Source organism: Triturus cristatus, chromosome 5_1 (assembly GCF_964204655.1).
Source record: "Triturus cristatus chromosome 5_1, aTriCri1.1, whole genome shotgun sequence".
Lineage (NCBI taxonomy): Eukaryota > Metazoa > Chordata > Amphibia > Caudata > Salamandridae > Triturus > Triturus cristatus.
Window position 1 is genome coordinate 329,160,713 of NC_140587.1, and position 22,003 is coordinate 329,182,715.

At 45.5% G+C, this 22,003-nt stretch overlaps 1 long non-coding RNA gene across 1 annotated transcript; it reads right to left on the bottom strand.

Moving 5' to 3' along the window:
• Positions 1 to 1,183: 1,183 nt before the first annotated feature.
• Positions 1,184 to 18,442, bottom strand: LOC146830876 (uncharacterized). Its single transcript, XR_014961203.1, has 3 exons — positions 18,284 to 18,442; positions 16,856 to 17,849; positions 1,184 to 1,387 (listed from the first exon to the last, which is right to left on the bottom strand). It is a non-coding gene; the product is annotated as an uncharacterized LOC146830876 (long non-coding RNA).
• Between the last annotated feature and the right edge of the window lie 3,561 nt (positions 18,443 to 22,003).

A 22,003-nucleotide genomic window follows, 5' to 3' on the forward strand; every position in this document is an offset into this window, starting at 1 on the left:
AAGAATCCTTTGTTGAAATCTGTATATTGCTCCCAAGCTGTCTCAGTCTGGTCAATGCCGGTGGCATCGAGCCCTCGTCTGTGTCTGATAAGTGCTAGTTGGAGATCTTGATGATAGTTTGATGAGGCCAAGAAAACGGGTGGTAAAAGAAATGATAGGTAGCACGTCCCACCCCAGTCTAAGGGCAATTGCACATAGGCCGTCTGGCCACAAATAAAGTAGGTGTGTCGTGATGCTCTGAAATAGGACTTTCCTTTGTCTTTAAACTCTATTATAGTATTACACTCGCTGTGCCCCAAATGTACTGAGCCTTCTTTTCTGACACACAAGTTCCCTTTTACTGGCAGGACTGTAATTGAGGATGGACCTACATTGTGTATGGGCTTGACATTCAACATTATAAAGTCAAGGGTCACATTTCCTTGCAGATACTCTTCATTTTCTAGATCTGTACCTTTTCTTTGGGGAAGACCTTCTTCGTCTGGGAAACATGCTTCATTCATGACTTTATTCAAGTTACCCCATACCCAGTCACCCCTACACTCCTTGTCTTGACATTCTTTGGCATCACCGTTGATTGATGTCATTAAGGCAAACCATGCTCCGCAAGAACCATTATGGGAGAACGGAAAAGGGAAAAGAGGCAACACTCCCTTCACCTTCTGATACGGGGGAAGTCGGCCACAGACCCAGCAGTCTGTAGCATTGCTAGTCTGATGTGAATGGTGCAGCATCTGAATAAAGGTATTGTTGCGTAAGGCAAGTCGATATGATAGCTCATGGGATGGCAGATCACTAAATGTGTGCCTTATGGTATCATTAGTGGAGGAGTGTAAGAGTGAGGCAATAGGAGGAAAAATAGCATGTAGTATTAAGCTGATACATATTATCGTGATGCACAGAAGAGATAGAAAAATCAAAGTCACTATACATCTACTACGTAATATTTTACAGTATTTGTTTTTCATCTTGCTCTTTTTATCATTATCGTTGTCCAAGATCTTATGCAAGCCAGAATACATGTTCAACCGCTTCACCACCTAGTGGACTTAATTGATCAAACGGGTTCTGACTTTTTAGATCTAAGTTTAGCTTTGTACTCCTGCTGAGGAGTCTCCTCTAGTAAAGGTGGCTCAAAGTCTGAAAAGTCTGTGTCCTTTTTAAAAGAATCGTTATTCCCGAAGTAGCGTTTACAATGATGAAGATGAACCCATCCTTTCCGTCCTTCAACTTTAACGGCTGTCCTCGTGGTTAATAACACTAACTTCGGCGCCTTCCACCTCGGCTCAAGAGGGCTCGATCTATCAAAGTTCCTTATTAGGACATAATCCCCTGGAGCGATGGAGTGCTCCTTGACCTGGGTGTTGTCAGGGAAGGCGGCAGCAACCTGCGAACGACAAGCGAGTAGTGCAGACATCAAGGAAGCCAGGTAATCTGTCAGCATGTTACTATCAACATCAGTAATCTTTTTAGGCATCGGAGTGCCCCACATATTCGGTGGTCTACCAAAGACCACTTCATAGGGAGATAAGCCTGTTCTAGAATGGGCTACCATTCGCATGTAAAAGAGGGCAACCGGCAGGGCTACCATCCAATCTACACCTTTGTCTGCGCAAATCTTTGCTAGTTTTATCTATAAGGTCTGATTGTGCCTTTCTACAAGGCCTGCTGCTTCGGGATGTCGCACACAATGAAACTTCCTGGTATACCCTAACAGAAGGGACACCTGCTTCATGAGTTCAGAGGAGAAAGGCTGACCGTTGTCGGAATATACGACACGCGGTAATCCATAGCGTGGGAAAAACTCTCGCACCAATTGTTTGGCGGTAGTTACAGCAGTATAATCAGGGACTGGATAAGCTTCTGTCCACCTCGTCAGTGAACATACTACTACCAGGACATATTTGTAACCTCTACATCTGTCCATTTGGATATAATCCATCTGGAGGACTTCAAAAGGGTGGTCAGGTGGATGGAATCCACCTTGTTCCATCGGAATGCCTTTACCTGGATTGAATTGGCAACAGATCATACATGTTCTGACCTTTTGTTTCGCTGCTGCACGCAGGTGCTTGTTGAACCATATATTCTGTAAGCTGTCTAGCATTGCTTTCTCTCCTAAGTGTGCAGGACTATGTGCGGTATTTATTATCACTTGTACCATCGAATCAGGAAGAAACCATGTTGCTTTGCCCTTAGTCATCCAACCCTGATCAGTCAGTACCCCTCCTTGTTCCGACCATTTCTTTAATTCGTCTAGAGTAGCATGTGTCTGTATGTCTTGTACATCCCTGGAAGGATCCCTGACTGTCATGGCTTTGGTCATTGATGGTATCTGTGAGTTCGTCATGTCTAGTGGGGTCTGAGCTGTCTGTTTAGCAGTTCGGTCTGCCAGATCATTGCCTTGAGAAATGGTATCTGTGGCTTTAGTATGTGCTTTGCATTTCAGGATAGCTATGGCTGTCGGTAAATGTATCGCTTCCAGAAGGGTTTGTATAAGGGGGCCATGCTGTATCTTGGCCCCGTGAGAGGTCAAGAAACCTCTTTCTCTCCATAGTACTCCAAAGTCATGAACTACCCCGAATGCGTATTGTGAATCGGTGTAAATGTTTACTCTTAAGTGCTTAGCTCTTATGCATGCTTGTGTCAGAGCGATGAGCTCTGCTGCTTGTGCTGACAGTATGTCTATTCTTTTAGTCTCTATGATTTCAGTAGCAGTGGTCACTGCATATGCTGCCACTAATTCTCCCGCCCCCGTCCTCATGCATGAGCCGTCAACATAGAGTGTTAGGTCAGGGTCTGGGAGTGCAACATCTGTCAAGTCTTGTCTTGGTTTAGTCACGGTATGTATTACTTCAACACAGTCATGTGGTGGAACGTTTTCTGTACTAGAGGGCAAAAGAGTAGCAGGATTCAGTATGTTGCATCGTCTGATCTCTATGTGTGGTTGAAATAACGTCAACTCATAACCTGTCAGTCTCGCCACAGTCAGGTGTTGGGTTTGTGTTCGGTTCAAGAGAACCTCCACTGCGTGTGGTACTTGTACTGTCAGGGGGTGGCCCAGCACTATCGAGTCACTTTGTCTTATGGGTAAGGCCGTTGCTGCAACAGATGTTAGGCACCCAGGCAAAGCCTGTGCTACTGGGTCCAATGTACTAGAAAAATAAGCACAGGGCTTGTGTTTTCCTGCATGATCTTGTGTTAGGACAGATAGCGCTGTTCCATCCCGCTCTGTCACAAAAAGCATAAAAGATTTGTTGTAATCAGGGATCGCTAAAACTGGTGCTTGACATAACGCTCTTTTTAATTCTTCAAATGCCACAGTGTGTTCTTGTGTCCAAGGGAGGACATTAGTAGAAGCTGCCTCCTGTGTCGTCAACTGTATTAGGGGCTTGGCTATGTAAGCATACTGGGGGATCCACTGCCTGCAATATGAAGTGAGGCCAATGAATGCACGTACCTCCTTTTGTGTCTTGGGCTGCGAAAGGCCAGAAATCAATTGAATACGTTCTGGTGTCAGTCGCCTACCCTCCTTGGATAGCAAGTGCCCAAGGTATGCCACTTGCTGTTCACAGAATTGTAACTTCGAAGGGGACACTTTGTGCCCCTTGTCAGCCAGAAAATGTAAAACCGTGAGTGATGCATCTTCGCAGTCAGTTTCTGATCTTGCAGTGATGAGAATGTCATCTACGTACTGTATCAGTGCTGTAGTGGTAGGCATATGAATACTGTCCAGTTGTCGTTTAAGTGCCTGACTGTAGATGCTAGGACTCTCTGTGAAGCCCTGTGGTGCTCTCGTGAATCTGAAGCTACGGCCTTTTAAACTGAAACCAAAAAGATATTCGCTGTCTGGATGTATTGGGATACTGAAAAATGCGTTCTTCAGATCGATAACTGTAAAGAACGTAGCCTGCGCATCAATAGCAGTCAATAATGAAGAAATGTCCGGGACCACAGGGTACTGTGGCACCACACATCTGTTTAATTCTCGCAGGTCCACAACTAATCTATAGACAGGTGTTGTATTGGGATCAGTTCTTTTAAGAATAGGAAGAACAGGTGAGTTGCATATGTTTGAATCTGTCTCTACCACCACCCCTTGTGCTATGAGTTCATCGATTATTCTCAGTAACCCTACTTCAGCCTCAGGTGGGATTTTGTATTGTCTAATCCGTGGCAGCACTACTCCTGCTTTGAGGGTGACCTGGTGTGGTGTAATATTCATGAAACCTACGTCAGTCGGGCCTTGTGCCCATAGGTGCTGTGGTACATTTTGGAGCCTGATGTCAATATCTTTCATTACAAAATGTCCCTTGAAATCACGTAAATACAGTCGCACTCCTTCTGGCGAGCAACAGATAATTGCTCCCAGTTCCTTTAATGTCTTTATACCAAGTAAGTTTTCTGGACATGATTTAGTAAGCAGTAAGTCTGTTGTATGTATTAGTGGACCAACTCCTAAAGAGACTGGTTCTGAAACCTCATTAATAATAGGCTTTCCTGAAAAACCCAGGGATATGTTCTTTGAGCCCGAGAGGGGTGCCCCTGGAACCTCGGAATGACTGATGGTAGTTCTACTCGCCCCAGTGTCAATCAAAAACTTTTTATCTTGTCCTAGTAAACGTGCATGTACATAGGGACCCTCTTGGTCCACAGGAACTGGAATAAGGGGCAAGTCGAATTCCCTCTCTGGGCTGCTTCATGAATATGTTTGGTATTCTGGATAGTTAGTTTGAGCGTGCTCATACATTTGTGTTGTGGCGTGGGCTGGTGCAGGTGCATGGACAGGCGGTGGCGGCGGTGGAAACGTATCTGATGTCTGATGTGTGTTATTTCCCTTGGGAGGATAAGGACGTGGCTTTGTTTTACCTATAGCTATATTGTGGTTCAGGACTGCACATTCATTTACGATGTGGCCTGGCTTCTTGCAATAACTACAGGTCCCACTAGTTTGTTTCGTGCTATTCTTGTTTGTGTTTGTGGTAGTGTTTGCCGGTGTCGATTGGGCCACCAGCATCTTCATTTTTGTATCCTTCATGCGTCTCTTTTCCTGGTCGTGTTCCTCTCTAATTCTGTTCTGGTGATATTGTAACATTTGTAACATCTGTGAAGGGCTGTTTGCTTGCCAAGTACTCTCAACCTTAAGTACCCTATACTTTACCTCTGGTAGGGAATTTTCTACTAGTTTGCTCACGAAAAGATAGGGATATGAATCGCTACCGGGCTTAAGGCCACTATTGATAGTAAAACATTTCTCAAACCTAGAGTAAAAATCGCTTGTGTCCTCGTCTGGTTTCTGTTTACAGGCTGAAATAGCATCCCAGTCTTCTTTTTTAGTAACTAATAATCTAGGCAAAACTTGTACAAGCAGTTCAGGTAAATCTTTAGCTCGGGGACCCAGACCAACCCCCGGGCCTCTTTCTTCTTCCTCTGTTTCCAACAGATCCCAGCTAATCTTTTTCTCTCCCACCTCCCAGTCCTTTTCTTTCAGCTTCTCGTAAATACCAGCAGGCAATAGTACTTTCAATAACTTTAGAATGTCAGCATATGTATATTCTCCTAAGCGGAGAATGTCTTTTAGTTCTCGGTGAAAACCCCCCGGGTCTTTATCATGGGAGGGCAACATCTTTTTCATTTCCAGTATCTCTAATTTCGACAAGGGGGTGTAAACATACACCCGTTGCAGCACATTGTTTGCATCTTTTACAGGATGAACCTCTCGTAGGGGGTTCAGCTTGTCGTATAACTGTCCCTTATCCTGTGGTGGAGCGGGAAGCAGGGACCTAGTCACGTATACTATATATTTGTGTCGCTGATCCAGGATGACATTAATCAATTCAGTACCCATGTTCATCCACCTGTCTAGTATTATGTCGTCCAGCAACTTATACAATAGACCAGGACCAGAATATTGACTCTCATACAACGTAATCAAATGTTGGACCATGTAAACACCAGCTATGCACTGTTCGTTTGGTGGGAGGCTCAAGTACGTCTGTGCTACGATATCATTATTATATGTATCATATTGGGATACCCACAGGGTGGCTGACCGTGCTAATTCATTTTCGGTCGGGGTGAGGGGCTGATCGTTACCTAACCATTTATTCACCGCTTTTTCGGTGATTTGGAATAAACTTTCAAGGGAATATCTTTCTTTTATAGCCGTTCCCTGTTTACGGTGATTGAGGCCCTTGGGCCTCTCGAACCGTCGGGCATGGCCCACATATAGTACTCTGTCTTTGTCCCCTGCTTCGTCATCAGAGGATGACTCAGCCTTTTCGTTCGGTCCTGCTTTGTGTGAGGCTATTATTGCCTTTCGGATTTTGGTCAACATGTGGTCTGTCTGTCCTGATTTATCATGCTGACCGGCATCTATGTGATCACTCCAACCAATATAACAACGGTCTACGTCCCCGTCACCTTCATCTTTTTCCCTGATCAGACAGTTAATTAGGAAGCGAAGGATATAGTTCTTAATAATTACTTTTCTATTTTGTATGGCTTCTGCTATGCACTCAGGACCTTCCCCTGTTCTTATGAATGTGTACATTTTCTTTAGGTGTTTATCCATATCTGGTAATTTTTCCAAATCTGCGACTGCTTGTCTAAGCCTTAGTGAAAACACGAGCATTCTGCCCTTTCCTGGATCTGGATCATATATACATTCGGAGATGTCTACTTTTACTGTCGGCTCCCCTCCTGATGCTGTCCCGGATCCCTCCTCGCCGTCCTCGAGCTCCTGGAGCTGGGCTTGTGTTGGGGGTGCAGGGAAAGATCCGTCCACGTATGCTGGTGGGGATTCCTCTAGGTAGGTGTTAATAAACGCTTCGGATGCTGTTGGTTTTATTTTTCGGGGTACTTGTGGTGGCACTCTAACGGGTCTTTCTACTGGGGCCACTCTTGCTAGTTCCTCTGAAAGGACGGGATAAATACCAGCAACGACAGTATTTCTTTCTCTTTCAGCCTGTTCTCTTTCTACCCGCTCCCCTTCCTCCTGTAACTTCTTTTCTTTGACTTTTTCAGACTCCTGTCTACTTCTCTCTGCCTTGTGGAACTCTTTCTCTGTTCTTCTATGTGACTCCTTGCGCCAAAACTCAATGGCATCCTTCTGAGCAGGTCTACATTTTCTCTTCCATAGCTCTTCCTCTACCTTCATAATGCATTCCGCATCCCACGTTCCCGTGATAGGCCATCTATATTTTGTCTCTAGATTCTTCGTGTAATCCACCCATAGACAATAACATTCATACAGTTAAATCGGTGCACCTGAATACTTGACTTGAACACTTGATGCATGCTCTTGAATACTTGAAAACTTGAAGAAATACCGGTCTCACAAGTGAGACACGTCTTTACCGTGTTCATTAAATGAACCCGTCTTTATGCAACCCCCATGAAAAACTCACCGGGAAGCAGAACTTGAAGGCCTCGGACACTTGACGCTGCGCGGGGATGGCGTATCGTTGGTGGATCTCTAGAAACCTCGGACACAGCTCTCTCGCAGGGTGGGCTCTGGGTCGGGACGATCCGCAATCCTCACCGCCTCGTATGGATGCCTGGTCACAGTCCGTCTCCTTCGTTGGCCTGAGGGAGTTGGCGGGAAAACCCACGACGTGTACACTTGAAGTCCGTCACGGCTGTGGAAGGGGGCAAAACTGGACCTTCATCTCCAGCGCGTGGGGAAGGGGATTTGTCCCTATTCGGGCGCCATTAAATGTCGTAAATAAAGTATTACGCCCTCATAATTCCTATATGTATCAATATGATCATGCATAAAGCAAGAGGCTGAGTCTGTGGTATCAGGTTCAAAAGGGCTTTATTCCAATAACTCGAGTTATAGGGAGAATAGTTCCATCACCACAAGGGATCAGGAAGGGTCTTCTGAAACTTTATTCACAGAGTACAGTATATATACATTCAATATTATACGTAAGCAGGAGCGCTTCAGGCAGAGCAAGAGAGAATGAGATAAGAGCATGTGGGCGTGTAAGTAGGCGTGAAGGTGGGCGTCCACTTGATGAGTCATAGGTGAGTGTCATAGGTGGGTGGGTACCTGGAGGGGGTTGCGTGATCAGCTGGAACTTTACTGGAACTTTGCCTTACTTGTGCTCAACTCGAGCATGACGTGTAACTGACGTGTAGCTGGGGGAAGGCTGCTTGTGCAGTCGGGGAGTCTGGAAGAGAGGCCTTCAATGTCAGGACGACCAGCACATCTTGTATTATCTGATATCTAAAGTCCGGAGCAGGGACTGATCTGTGACATAGGTTGCCCATCACCAAGAGCCAATGTGGCATCTATTTCTTCATTCACTGCGCAGGCCTTACATGGGGGCTATGGGCTTTTCACTGATGTGAGCTTTGCAATCACACAAAAAGAGACAGAAAGGCTAGGCTCTCTCCTTTGCAGACGGGTTGTGTTTATTCCTCCTTCTCCAGGCAGGAATGTGGTTCAGTAGGAGTAAGCAGATAACCGTGCTCGGCACCTCGGACAGGGCCCCTTTGGCTGAGGCCCAAGTGTGCAAGGCCAAGGATACGCAGCTGCAGCTCTCAGAGCGTCTGAGGCCTGAAACCTCTTTTTCGGCTCTGGCTGAGCCACACTAATGGGCTTTCATGAAAATGACACGAGTGCAGGAAAACATGATGCAAAACGTGTAGGCCTCAATGCAGATTTGTCGTTTCTCTCATGGGAGACTGGATGATGGCAGGCCACGTTATTGCATAAGCATCATGATAGACAGGCCATGGAGGGAAAATGCATGGCATACATGCATGTAAACAAAAACGTTGGGGAACACCTAGGGGACACATAGGCCAACGCATAGGGGACACATAGGCCTCATAATTTTTATTTCCTCAAACGTTGGGTGTTTAGGTTGAACAGTGCTGAAGTGGGTCTCAATGATGATATTCCCTGGCTGTCTTTGACATAATTTGACAGCCCGCCTAACCACTCGGAGCTATCTCATACCATGATGCCCTCTCCCCTGTGGATCCATTTCAACACCCAGTTTTTGTCCTTCACCTGAGCTCTTGCTGAGACAAGCATCGACCATAGGCAGCTCAGTCTCCATGGTGAGTGTATGACCCTGGGACTCTAACCCGTGGTCTACCTTTGGCCCTCATTGTGCCATCATGGTCTTGTCCGACTTTTTCTAATATGCCGCCCTGGGCTCCTTTGGTCTCTTAACAGACCATTTGCTCTCCATGCACCCCCGCTCCCTTCATTGTAATCCGGGCACGGATTAGCTTGTTTATTATGTTTATTATTTTTAAGCAGCATCACACAGCATGCCCACATTTAACAGCATATGTCACTGTCCCCTTCAGAACACATATGCCTGTGGACTACTTCCCAGCAGGAATAGGTTTTTTACCGTAAGGATGCTCCTCGCGGGAGAGCCTTTGGCTCCAATCTTGTCCCGCGTTCCTCTCCCATTATTGGGTTATAATCAGCATCCTCTATATGTGCGAAATACTTGGCTTACCATGGGGCGCCATTGAACATCAACATCATCTACTTCCATGCCCTTCGGCGCTCAGCAACCCGGTATTTCCACCATGACAACGTGTGTTGGAACTACATTTCCCAGCACTTAGTGGGTTTATACTACACTTCACAGCGTCCCCGGTACTCTTCCGGCCTGCAGGTAAATTTAAACACCGGCCCACTTACACTCTGCTATTCCTGCCGGTTCAGACACCCGCCTCGGGAGACAACAATCTCCAACCTACGTGAGTACTGATTTTTTGTTTTTTTCTCACACCCACCGCCCTTACACTTAAATGCTATCTGGTCTCCAGGCCTCTCATACCTACTCGAAGCTCGGGGCTTTTGCACCTGCTACCACTCCCCATCCAGACCGTCGCCTCGGCCGGTCTCTACTAACCCTGGGCGTAGTACGCGTAGTCGTGCTTCGCGAAGCTACGCGAAGATGTGCTTGCACTACGTGAGCTACGCGTAGCTTCGCGAGCTTGCGTAGTTGCTTGGGGCGCCCGTTCGCGATGGCTTTTTCGTGTTCAGGAGCGCGGTGAGCGTGTTCGGGGAGATGTTTGCATGCTCGGGGGATAATATCTTGCGATCTTACACATGCGGTCGCCAATGGGCGCGGCCATCTTGTTTTTCAATTGTCCCGCCCGCTCGCGATGCCTTATTTCCTGTTCCGGGTCGCGGATAGCGTGTTCGCGATGTGCATTGTCATGTTCGGGAGCGCATTTTACTTGTTCGCGATGAATAGTGCATGTTCGCGAGAAATATCGCGCGAACTAACCCATGCGGTCGCGAATGGGCACGGCCATCTTGTTTTTCACTCTATGCTATGGTTCTGGGCCTACTTTTCTATCCTCCCTTTATCTTTGTAATCCTTTGTATTTAAAGCATTTTTTCGGACTTTTTTTAGTCATCATCTATCTCTCTCTTTGCCTAAGTTTATATTTTGCATTTTATTTCTACTTTTACTGTGGTTTTTTTACTTTTATAAAGTTCTTTCTTTCTTCCTCCCCCTAACTTTTTTTCCCCTTCTAACTTTTCTTTTCCGCCTCCCACCCACCCCAGAACCATGGCCAAGGGCACAGCTAGTGCCAAGGGCAAGGGACCTACAGGAGCAGACAAGGGCCGCCTGCCTTGCGGCAGAATGCGTCCTGCAGGGGTGCAGGCCCGGCCACTGTTTGGGGAGGAGGAGGTGGCCGCCCTTGTGTTTTTCATTCAGCGCCACCTCCCCTTGACCTTGGCAGCAGGCCAGGCTCCGGGTACGCTACCCAGGAGCGGCACCGTCGGTGGGCGAAGGTGCACCGGGCAGTGTTCCGGTGCTCTGGGGTCCGGTGCACCCATAATCAGCTGGCTCACCGGTGGTCCGACATCCTGGACCGGGAGCAGGACCTGTTGGACCTGCTAGGTGTCGAGGTCGTCGGGCTTGGTGAGTAACTTATTGTGTATAAATTAAATTTGACGAACAACAAGATTACTGCAGCGTGCTACGCATTGCTGGTAAATTACGTTCCAAAAAGCAAAATCTTCTTTGATTTAAGGACCCAGGTGCTCGGTGGTACTCTTACTTGTTTGCAACTTAGTTTGCGCTAGCTTGTGCAGATTATGTAAGTTTATTTTAGAGAACTGAAGTTAGGTAATGCTATTTGCTAGCGAGACTCTAGTCCTTCCATTGTCCTACTGTGAAATAGCGGTGGATGGATATTGGATACTAGGTTTAGTTTGTTAGTATTAGTTAATAATTATTTTATGCGGTCTGCGTGACGCCTCCTCTGTCACTGAGTGCTGCTTACCCCAGTCCTCCGTAGAACCTTTTATACTTTGTTTAGTGAGTGGTAGGCTTAGCATGGTCAGTCAGTAGCAGAACTAGATCAGAATCATGCAACCAACCCACAATTTGTTGTATGTATGTATGCACAAATGTATGCATGTGTCCTCCATCTCATCTATGCATTTGATGGCTGAAAAAAATGGAAAAGCAGACTTAGTGAGCAATTGGCCCGTCTAGAATAGGTGGTGTAGGTCAGGTGGTACTTACTAGGCTTCGTTAGTATTTGTAATCAGAATGATTATGGAACACTGGAGTGTTCATAAATAAGTAGACGATCCGTGAATGCAGGAAGAAGCCAGTAGTCGATCCATCTGATTAGATAGGTCAATTTTATTGCAATTGTTGTTTCCTAAAATGTTGTTTGACTTATTTTTCCAAATGATTTGTTATTATTTGTTTCACAGCACTCCTTAATGTTTGTTTCTTTCTTTATTATATTTTACATGATCATCAGCACCACCCAGGGGCAAAAAGACGGGGTCGGAGTCGGCGAGGGAACCACAGGACCGTCCTCTACCGAGGCTCCTGCTGCTGGCCCCAGTAAGTCCTCCAGTGGTTATATTGACATTTATATTTCCCTAACTTTTACTGCATCTTTTTTTTCTGAACTATAAATTATGGTTCCACTTTCTAATTCTATTTTTTACAAAAGCTTCTTTGACCTTGACTATCTGTTTCCAAATTCTGTTTATCCCTGCCTCTAACTAAGTTCCTTCTAACTGCTTCTGCTATGACTCTCTGTTGTACTACTACTACTACTACTACTACTACTACTACTATTACTCTGTCTGTAGCGAAGCTTGCACAGTTGCCCACTCTTTATTGAAGGTTTTCTTTGGAATAATAAAACTCTGATTGACCAATAGCTCTAGCCACTGTGTCCTGTCCTTTGAGTTGTCCTCTTCTAGTCTTCTCAATGTTGAGGCTTTGACAATTATCACAAACAAAATGGCCAACCAGATATTTGACTAGTATCTTGGATCGGATAGTACATGATACTACTATTGTTGTAGTGATTCTGCAGAGCCACATACAGAACTATGCACAACAAAATAGGATGTTGGTGATGGGAGGTTGGACCTTACTGATCACACCTCAGTCCGAAGAACCCACGATCCCCTCACCGACTAGCTATGGTGTCTCACATTAGGGTCCTACTCCCGACCCCCCCCCCCCACGAAGAAGATACACAATGTTGATGATGACTGAGACAGACAACCCAGAACATAACACCATTTTGCTCACTCACTTGTGTAACTCCACCCCACAACACCAAATATCACAGAGTCTATGTGTAAGTTCAAAAGGTTTATTTGAAACAAGTAACAAACTCTGTACATCGTTAATATGAAATTTAATTTACTACAGCCATCGTCAATAAGCCAGCAAAAAGCCTAAGATTAAAACAGTAAACATTTACAAGTGCATGACAACAAGAACAAGAGACAAGATCTTTTGAATTCTGGAAGACCCCTCACCGTAGAACGTAGAAATACTGGTTACATCATGCATCATAACTTCATAAGCTCTGTAAATCTCTGGTTTGTAGAAGGGAATCTTCCTCCTATTATATGAGAAAAATGCTGCGCGTTCGCCATTAGCTAGTATACTGGTGAATGCAAGCATTTTGCAGTCATGGCAAAAAGTGTAACATGTATGTGATGGCTAAGCAATACGGACTAACCAAACTCAATAAGTGGGTTGTTTTTCGACCTCTTCACTTGTACGCAACAGTCAAGTGGCCTCAAAGGCGTCTACTACTGCACATGTCAATAAGCTGGCAGGTATAATTAAATATGCGCCAAAAGAGTAGTAGTCGACATGATGAATCTAAAAGGGTTACACATGGCTCAGGCTAACTTTCAAAAGAGTAGAGTAGGACTAGATGACCCTAGGAACCATATCACTACTAGTGTCTGTCTACTGACTGTACTTACTGTCTAGTGCTGATGTATGTTGTATGAACTTTTTTTTCAATGTTCCAAGTGAACACTAATAAAATAGGGGGAGGTTTCCAGGCATCTAAAAAATTTTGAAGTTTTTTTCTAGGCACACTACCATCCACCAGTGCCGGCGGGGCCAGCGGCGATGCGGCCATTCCGGAGCGGGCAGTAGAACTGGCGGCACCTGCAGGAGAGACAGGGGGGGAGCCAGCAGCAATGGCCAGCGGCGGTAAGTTATATTCATTACTTCTTGACATTACTACTAGATGGAAGTGTGTTCACTATTTCACTGTACTGTGCGACTTATTAAGATGTAGTGAACATTATACAACGGTTGAAGAAGACACCCTTTACTTAGCATTAGCAGCGTGAGTTGAGTAACCAATGGCCTCTTCTATTTGACTCCAAAATCAGCTGTGAAGGTTTTATGGAGAAGACAAACTCAGATCAGATGACCTTGATGGTCTCTTGTACAAAGAGTGAAAGAAGGGTGGAAGGACGGGCGAGATAAATAATATGACTGACTGGCAGACAAGGATATGTTGTTGGAAGCATGCATAGGTGGCTGATAGTAATCAGATCAGATGCATGGTTTGTTGAACGATGGGTGGAAGGTGAACGAGAATGCCTGCCTGGGTGGGCGACACGGTATGGGTGGATAGTGCTAGAAAGCAAGAATCAGCGGTGTTTGGTTCAAACTCAAAGCCAAGGCAAGCAAGGAAGAAGCGGAAGCATGGGTGGTTGTTGGTGAAACCAACTAAGTATGAGATATATAAAAAAGAAGGATAAACGTTTACTTTAATGGATGTATGGCTGGATGTACTATCATCAATAGACAGTATAGGTGGAAAGTGTCACTGGAGAGTCTTACTTTGAAGAAAATGTAAAAGAAATGTAAAAGAAATGTAAAAGAAACTGCACCACAGTAGCAAAGCGTAGGGGAATATAGGTAGTATTATCAGAATACAGTTGACTCGCAGTAGTCCAGCCGCGGAGTATGCACCACCCCGTAATTCTTGGGGGTCACGCAAGTGAAACAGCAGCCGTATACAGGATCGAGGACGGGCCCACTTGCAGGGTCCATACAGGACTTGATTGTGTGCTCTCCGCACTACACTTGCCATAATGCACAGTCTCATCTGAGCCTCCCATTGGTGGGTGTGTCATATGGAAAATGGTGAAGTGGGTCAGTGGTTGCTCACACCGCTTCCGTTAAAGCCTCTGAAGAGAAGCATATGGAGCTTCGAAACGCGTCAGGCAAATCCACTACGGAGTGGCTCCTCCAAGCGGATCCCCGTCCCTACCTACACATAAACCAAGCTGCTGGTCGAGTGCTACTTAAAGGTGGACAACTTTTGGAGTGGTATATAACACGCGGCAGTCCAGCCGTGGAGTATGCACCACCCCGTAATTCTTGGGGGTCACGCAAGTAAAACAGCAGCCGTATACAGGATCGAGGACGGGCCCACTTGCAGGGTCCATACAGGACTTGATTGTGTGCTCTCCACACTACACTTCCCATAATGCACAGTCTCATCTGAGCCTCCCATTGGTGGGTGTGTCATATGGAAAATGGTGAAGTGGGTCAGTGGTTGCGCACACCGCTTCCGTTAAAGCCTCTGAAGAGAAGCATATGGAGCTTCGAAACGCGTCAGGCAAATCCACTACAGAGCGGCTCCTACAAGCGGATCCCCGTCCCTACCTACACATAAACCAAGCTGCTGGTCGAGTGCTACTTAAAGGTGGACAACTTTTGGAGCGGTATATATATATATATATATATATATATATATATATATATATATATATTGTCCAGCAGAAGCCCCTTCCTCCGACTCTGGGGTCCACTCCCTACCTATTAATGTATTTTCAATTGGGTCAGCCAGCCTGCAAAGGGTGGCCTATCTGTTGTTTATGGTTACACAATCAATGAAAGCAAAGTACCCTCTGCAGTAGCGGTTGGTGGTGGGAGTGCAGGTGGGCGGTGACATGGGGAGGGGCAGGGTGGGTGGCACTGGCAAGTAAAGTATGTATGACGTCCAAATACAGGTAATCAACATAAAAATAAATAAAATTATTTTCATTGTGCGCACTGCACCGCCGAATGCAATGCAGTGCGTGCAACAATATTTTTTTTAATGTATTGTTTTATTACCTGTGATTGTCCTTAATCCATAGTTTACTATCCCCACCCTGCACCTTCCCACATCACCACCCGGCAGCACTCCCACCACCGACTGCTACTGACCTGATGTCGTATTACCATCTATAATATGAATATAAGCAATGATCATTGGATCAGATAAATAATCAGCCTTTTTGTAGTACCCAGGGCAGGGTGTAAGTGAAATTGTTAATTTGCCCTCATGTAACAGACAGAGTATGGCCAGTGCCACCGGCTGTAAGGCGTCATACAAAAATATGAGCATCCCCACCTGCAGACAGTAGTAGTAAATAAAACTAACGTGAGTCTGCATCATGTGGCTCATATCTGTTTCTCTTGGGTGCAAGCTTAGCTGACTGAGCTGGCATGCAGGCTACAACAAGGTTATGTAATTGCGCTAAACTAGAGATAAGAACAACACGACTGGTGTACCGTAGTACATAGTACGACTATAATGTCGGAAACTCCCACAAATGTTAGAGTCCAAGGAAGTAGGAGTAGAGATACTTACCACCAAATCACAAATGTTATGAACTGTGCTTGCTAGTGATACTGTGACACTATGTGTTGAATGATTTTAGGGTTTCTGTTTTGCTAAGAGTATTGGCTACAACATGTTATTTTTCTTTCTTGATATAGATACTCCTTCCACATCAAAACCATCTAGGAAGGAGTTGGCCGCCAGGGCCCGGCGCCGTAAACTGGAGGCCATTTGTGAAGAATATCGCCGGCTGGTGGCTCAGGCGGAGGAGGAGGTGGCTGCAGCTGCAGCCTCTTCCAATGCCCCGGGCCCCAGTCAGGCCCTGCCTCCAGTTTCACGGCGCCTTGGTCCGGCAGCCACCCGCCGCCGCGCCTCCATCTCAACCACTGCTGCCCCCCACCCTGCATGTAACTGCAGGGCATTTCGCCGCCGGATGGCCCGCTTAGAGGAGAACCTAGAGGAGCGGGTAAAAATCCTGGTGGATAAACACCTGAAGGCCCGCCGACTATAGAGGACCTTGTCATTTGCCCCTTTTCTAATTCCTTTTGTTGGTGGGTGGGTTTTTGGGCGTTGGGGATTCATTCGAACATTGGGACTTGGACTTTTGTTTCGTTGTGGACATTGGTTGGGGTTAGGGAGGGGGGTGGGTTAGGTCAGAGTGGGATAGTTTATTTTTGTTAGGGGATATTACATTTTATACTATTTACTTATACAATGTTAATGTTTTGTGGTGGGATACTGTTTTCCGAATTCAATCTAAGTTACATGGTTTGTTACTTTGTTTCCGTGCTGCTGCATGCCCACAGCCAGTGTTTGATTTAAAAGATCTGCCGATTTTGTAACACACAAACCGATAGATGCAGTACCCCTCACTGAGTTATTTTTAATTGTCTTAATAGTACTGTCAGTCTCTCCTCCTAGTACATACCTCCCACCAAACTTATCTTACCTGTGATTGATGATGAAGTTCGGCACACTGATGGCTGCATGGTTGGTTTCCCAAATGAACGGAGAAGATGCCATTATTGTGGTGGTAGTAGTAGACACTGGCAATAGCATTTGAAAAAAGAAAGAGAAAGTCACTTGACTGAGAGACTGTGGGAGGAGTAGTAGAACAAAGTAAACTACAGCATGGGTGGGCAAGCAGAAGAAGATCCTTGCCCTGCCTTAGTTGAAATTCAATTAGTGTTGCTTTCACCACATCTGCCCCAGCAAGCGTGTGATCAATTGTTGGTGTACATTTAATGTAGTCACATCACACCTCAATATAAATCACACAGCCCGGGGGAAGAGGGTTAGGGATTGATGAATGGATGGGAAGAGTTGTCTTGGGAAAGGTTTGAGAAAGAAAAACAGACAGTATGCATGGACACAACAAAAGTAAAACACAATCTTGTAAGACAACCATGATCCATTATCAAAGAAATCAAAGTATAAAGTGAGAAAAAGGAAATGCATGCATTCTGAGGAAGAGAATTTGATGGTTAATGATAATGAGTTGTACTTACTAACTACTACTACCCAATGAGACAGTACAGGAAAGAAATTATTAATATGAAATTTGCCTTGCCTGTCTGCCGCCCTCAGAGCTCAGACCGAACCAAATTACATGCTGTACCGGGCTTACTTTTATTTTTCAAGCTAGCAAAGGAAATTAAAAAATAGTTGTAGGGATCAATTACCAAACAAACCACAACACACAGTCATAATGATTGAAGAGAAAAAAAGGAATCAAATAAATTTAAAGACGAATGATGAATGATACTAAAGTTACTGTATTATCCTGGTCCAAATGTGGAGTTGCATCATTCTCGTCATTCCTCTTGGTCCTCCCTTCCATGGACACTCCGCACATCAATCTTGGGTACCACTGCCTGCCTGATGCGGATTGGTAAGGTAAGTGTGAGTTGTTTCTCCCACTATAGCACAGGTTAAAGGCCGGCCTGTAAGTGTAGATGGAAAAACAAACGGGGTATTGAAAAATTACTGCATTTAAAACAATAAACTCAATTACAGTGGAGTGCAACAGGGGAGAAGACAAGACTCTGGAGAGAACACTTTCAGACTGAGGCAGCTTGGATAGGATACATAGTGTCTACTCTACAGCATTAAGCTACAACAACAACGGGACAGGACTCAGGAGCCAGCACAGCCACAGAACAGGAGAACCGTGGCACAGACCAAGCACCCTACCCCTTACTTACATTTTGGCCGAGCCAGACAAATGGCATATGCACTGCAGCAACCTAGCATTTTCCAAATGAAGTGACTAAATTAATGCGCCACTGTACCTCATACCACTACACTCTACTCCAGTCCACACCCCTACACGGACATCTAGCCTAGGTCTGCTGTGGTTCTTGTTCAAACTGTTTACCTTTTATGTCAGTCCATGAAACACAGTTATTCCATCAATTATCTCTGATCCAACTGACTGACTGTGTGCAAACATAGTATGCTCAGCAGCATCGTGATGACCGTGTGGTACGTGTTCTCCAACACCAACTAGTGACTGATGAAGTTTATAATATATTCCATATTACAAAATTGCAACGGATATTGGCCGGCACCTGCAGTGGTAGGAGTACAATGTGGTTATTAAACAACAAGGAAACATTAACTGTCACCTGACCTGAGTCACTTTTACTTTGTCAATAAACTAGTATAGTTCTACTTCATGCACATTCATTCGTAGTAAGCAAGCATCCAATGCAATGCATGCCATTCTTCACAATAATCACTCATTACCGGTCTTGCTGTTCTCTTTGGCTGTCAGATCTGATGCCTGCCTAGCCTTCTGACAGTCAGTGATGAGTTTCTTTCGGCTTGGAAACAAAACGGAATATAGCTGGAGTCACGTTTCACTTCTTATGGAGGGACTGTTAGAGGTAAAATGTATTGTACTATTCTCCATCTCCATCCAATGTCTGGCTTGCTTGAAATGTATTTAGGGAGAGTAAGGAAGATGGAGCAGGACCCTGAGGAGTGGAGTGGACAGTTATGCACAGATGTGCAACTCCAATAGGGAAATAAAAAGAGGAGACTGTTGATGGATTTGTTGTGATTAGATTTTGAACCAGAAAAACAGATACACAGTCACACACAAATAAAGGAAGGGAGAACAATTTGAAAGGCTAGCTGTCAGGGAAGAGGAGCTCGTCCTCAAACTCTGGTGGTTCGGACAGAAGTACGTCTAACAACCCACTACTTATGTCATCGAAGTTGCTCTCCTCTTCCTGCTGTGATTCACGTATTTTGTACTCCGGTGGTATAAAGTGTTGATTAATTTTGATTATGGTTAACCTCTCCACCCTTTTGGGCGAGAGACTGGTCCTTTTCACAGTAACAATGGCACCAGCAGCACTGAAAACACGCTCTGAAGAGACACTTACAACAGGGCAAGCCACATACTTTATCGCCAGCCTGCTGAGCACTGGCCATTGCCTTCTTTTCCCATACCAATACACCAATGGGCTTTGCTCCATGAAGACCTCTGTTGTGTCATCTAGATAGGCCTGAACCATCCGCTCAATGTTCAGGGGTGCTCCGATTTGCTTGGCCTCTTTTGCCTTTGCATCAGTCATGGACGTTCAAAACCCTTTCCGTAGAAACCAATCGCCTGCCGTTTTTTAAAATGTGGCTGATGATCCTGTTGGTGCTGTTGATGTTATTGCTGGCAGTGTTGTTGACTGCTGGGAGGCAAACACACTGCTCTCGGCCTCTGAAGTAGAACTTGACTCTGGGTACCCTGCAGTACTTTTTCTGCCCTGGGGTGGCGGGCCTCTAATTAAGATCCGTTTGTTTTCAAAGTCAGTGGCTTCCTCAGCTATCAAAGTTTTGTACTTGGCAACATCCACCTCTGAAAAAGGAATTACTTCAGTACTGCGCAGCAATAATTTGTAACGTAGATCCAAAATTGAGGCCGTAATGTAATGTGGATGTGACACAATGTTATTTTGAATCCTTGTATTGTCAGATAAGCGAGCTACTAAGGTGTCTGCCAAATAATATGCGTCTACTTTGTCATCCACACCTGCGTACATTTCTAACACCTCCTTCAGCTCTTGCTCTAGCATGTACAACAATGGGATAGCTTGGCCCATAGTACAGTCCTCCCTGCTCACTTCACGTGTGCAGACCTCAAAAGGAAGTAGCATCTCTGTCAGGCATTTGACGAGGTCCCATTGGGCCATCTCAACGGTCATGCCTTTCACAGTAGGATCTCCTGACTTTTTCATGACATAAGCATTGAGTGGTATGTACTGCTCAAACAGACGCTCAAGCATGTAATACGTTGAGTTCCAACATGTTGGCACCTCCTGGATGTGTGCTTTGACTGGCATTTTATGCTCACGTTGAATGACCCTCAGCTGCTTCTGGGCTTTAAAAGAATGGTTGAAATGTGTGCATATTCTTCTGCAGGTGGTCAGTGAGTTGCTGACTTTGCTTTCATTTTTCAGAAAGTCTTGAACAACAATGCTAATGCAGCGTGCCAAACATGGGACCCTGAAATAGCCACCATCTTTCATGGCCCTAACTACATTACTGCCATTGTCCGTGGCAACAAAACCAATGGTAAGCCCTCTTGGTCACAGCCACTCAAACACCTTGCTGTTAAACTCATCCAAAATGTTTGCAGCAGTATGAGATTTCTCCATAGCAAACATGGCTACAGTTGCATGTTTGCGAGTGTCTTTAAAAATCTCAGCGGTGTCAATAACACCGTCAGATATCTTATCTTTAACCCCCAAAAAAGAGACCCAGTGTGCAGTGATGCACATGTAATCAGTGGCTTGGCAACTGGTCCATATGTCTGTTGTCAGGTGTATACTCTGAAGAGCACACTGTTTTAAGGCTTTTCCAAGCAATTCCAGCACGTTGTGATGTAGTGCTGGAATAGCAACTCTTGAGAATTAGTAGCGGCTGGGAACTTTCCATTTTGGGCAGATGGTGGTCACAAATTCAAGAAAACCCACCACTTCAACAAAAGAAAAAGGGAGAAGGTCCAGTGCTAACATTTTAGCCAGCTTCGCATTGTACAAACGTGCTATTGGGTGGTTGCGTTCGTACTACCTCTCCGGCCTAGTAAACATGCTAAGAATGGTAGGCTGCATGGTATTCCTTCCTGTGCTCGACGGCGCACTTTTTTGGCAAGCAGTACTCCTCGGTGTCTCAGGCTGACTCTTACTCTTGTGCCAATGAGATGTGGCTGAGGATGTGGGCGTTACCACTGCAGTGCTGGGGACAGGGCTACTTTGTGTACCACTACCACAGAGAATGTCTCCCTCTTCTTCCTGTTCCACCGTGAGCGGACTTCCTACTCGTTTATGCCCAACAGCAATGGGTCCAGTTTTTATGCAACTAAGGTGCTCCTCCCACTGGACTGCGTGGTGTTTTTTCAGATGGGTCATTTGGCCTCCGGTACCATAGTTTGTACCAAGCTTACCACGACTAACAGAGGTATGACAAACGGAGCATATAGCAATGTTTTCCTCCTTTCTGCTAACCGTAAAGAAGTCCCACACTGGGGAGCTTAACTTTTATCTCCTGCTGGAGGTGCCACTTCCAATGCCGGATGAACTGGAGGGTGTGTGTTGAATTTGACTCTGTGCAGTACCGCTACCTACTTCTGCCGGCCCTTTGCTAATGTAAATATGGAAGCTGGAGGTCGTGTTGGTGTTACCTGTGTTGGAGGTATGTGTGCTACATCCGTCGCAGCCATTTTGGATAGTGTAAAAATGTTGGTCTCCATCTCCTCAGGCCCGGAAGTGATGTTTGTGATGACTGGCTCATCTTCATCATCATCCTGCTCTTCTACATCAACCTCCATAAGTGTAAGGCTTTCTGGAACCTTCCTTTTCCCATGCCTGCTCTTGTGATGTGTTTCCCTCTCAGACTCAGTTTGTGGCTTCTAGATCATCAGAAGGGGGGCTTGGTGAAGAACTTGATGTACTAACCCTCCTTTTCCTTGCTGGGCATTTGGAAGCCAATGCAACTTCTAAAGGAGTGGCTTCCTCTTCTTCCTCTGCATGAGGCTCAATTTCCTGAACTGTCCCTACTTCGGGAGGAACTACAGCTATTATTGCGGGCGGTGGTT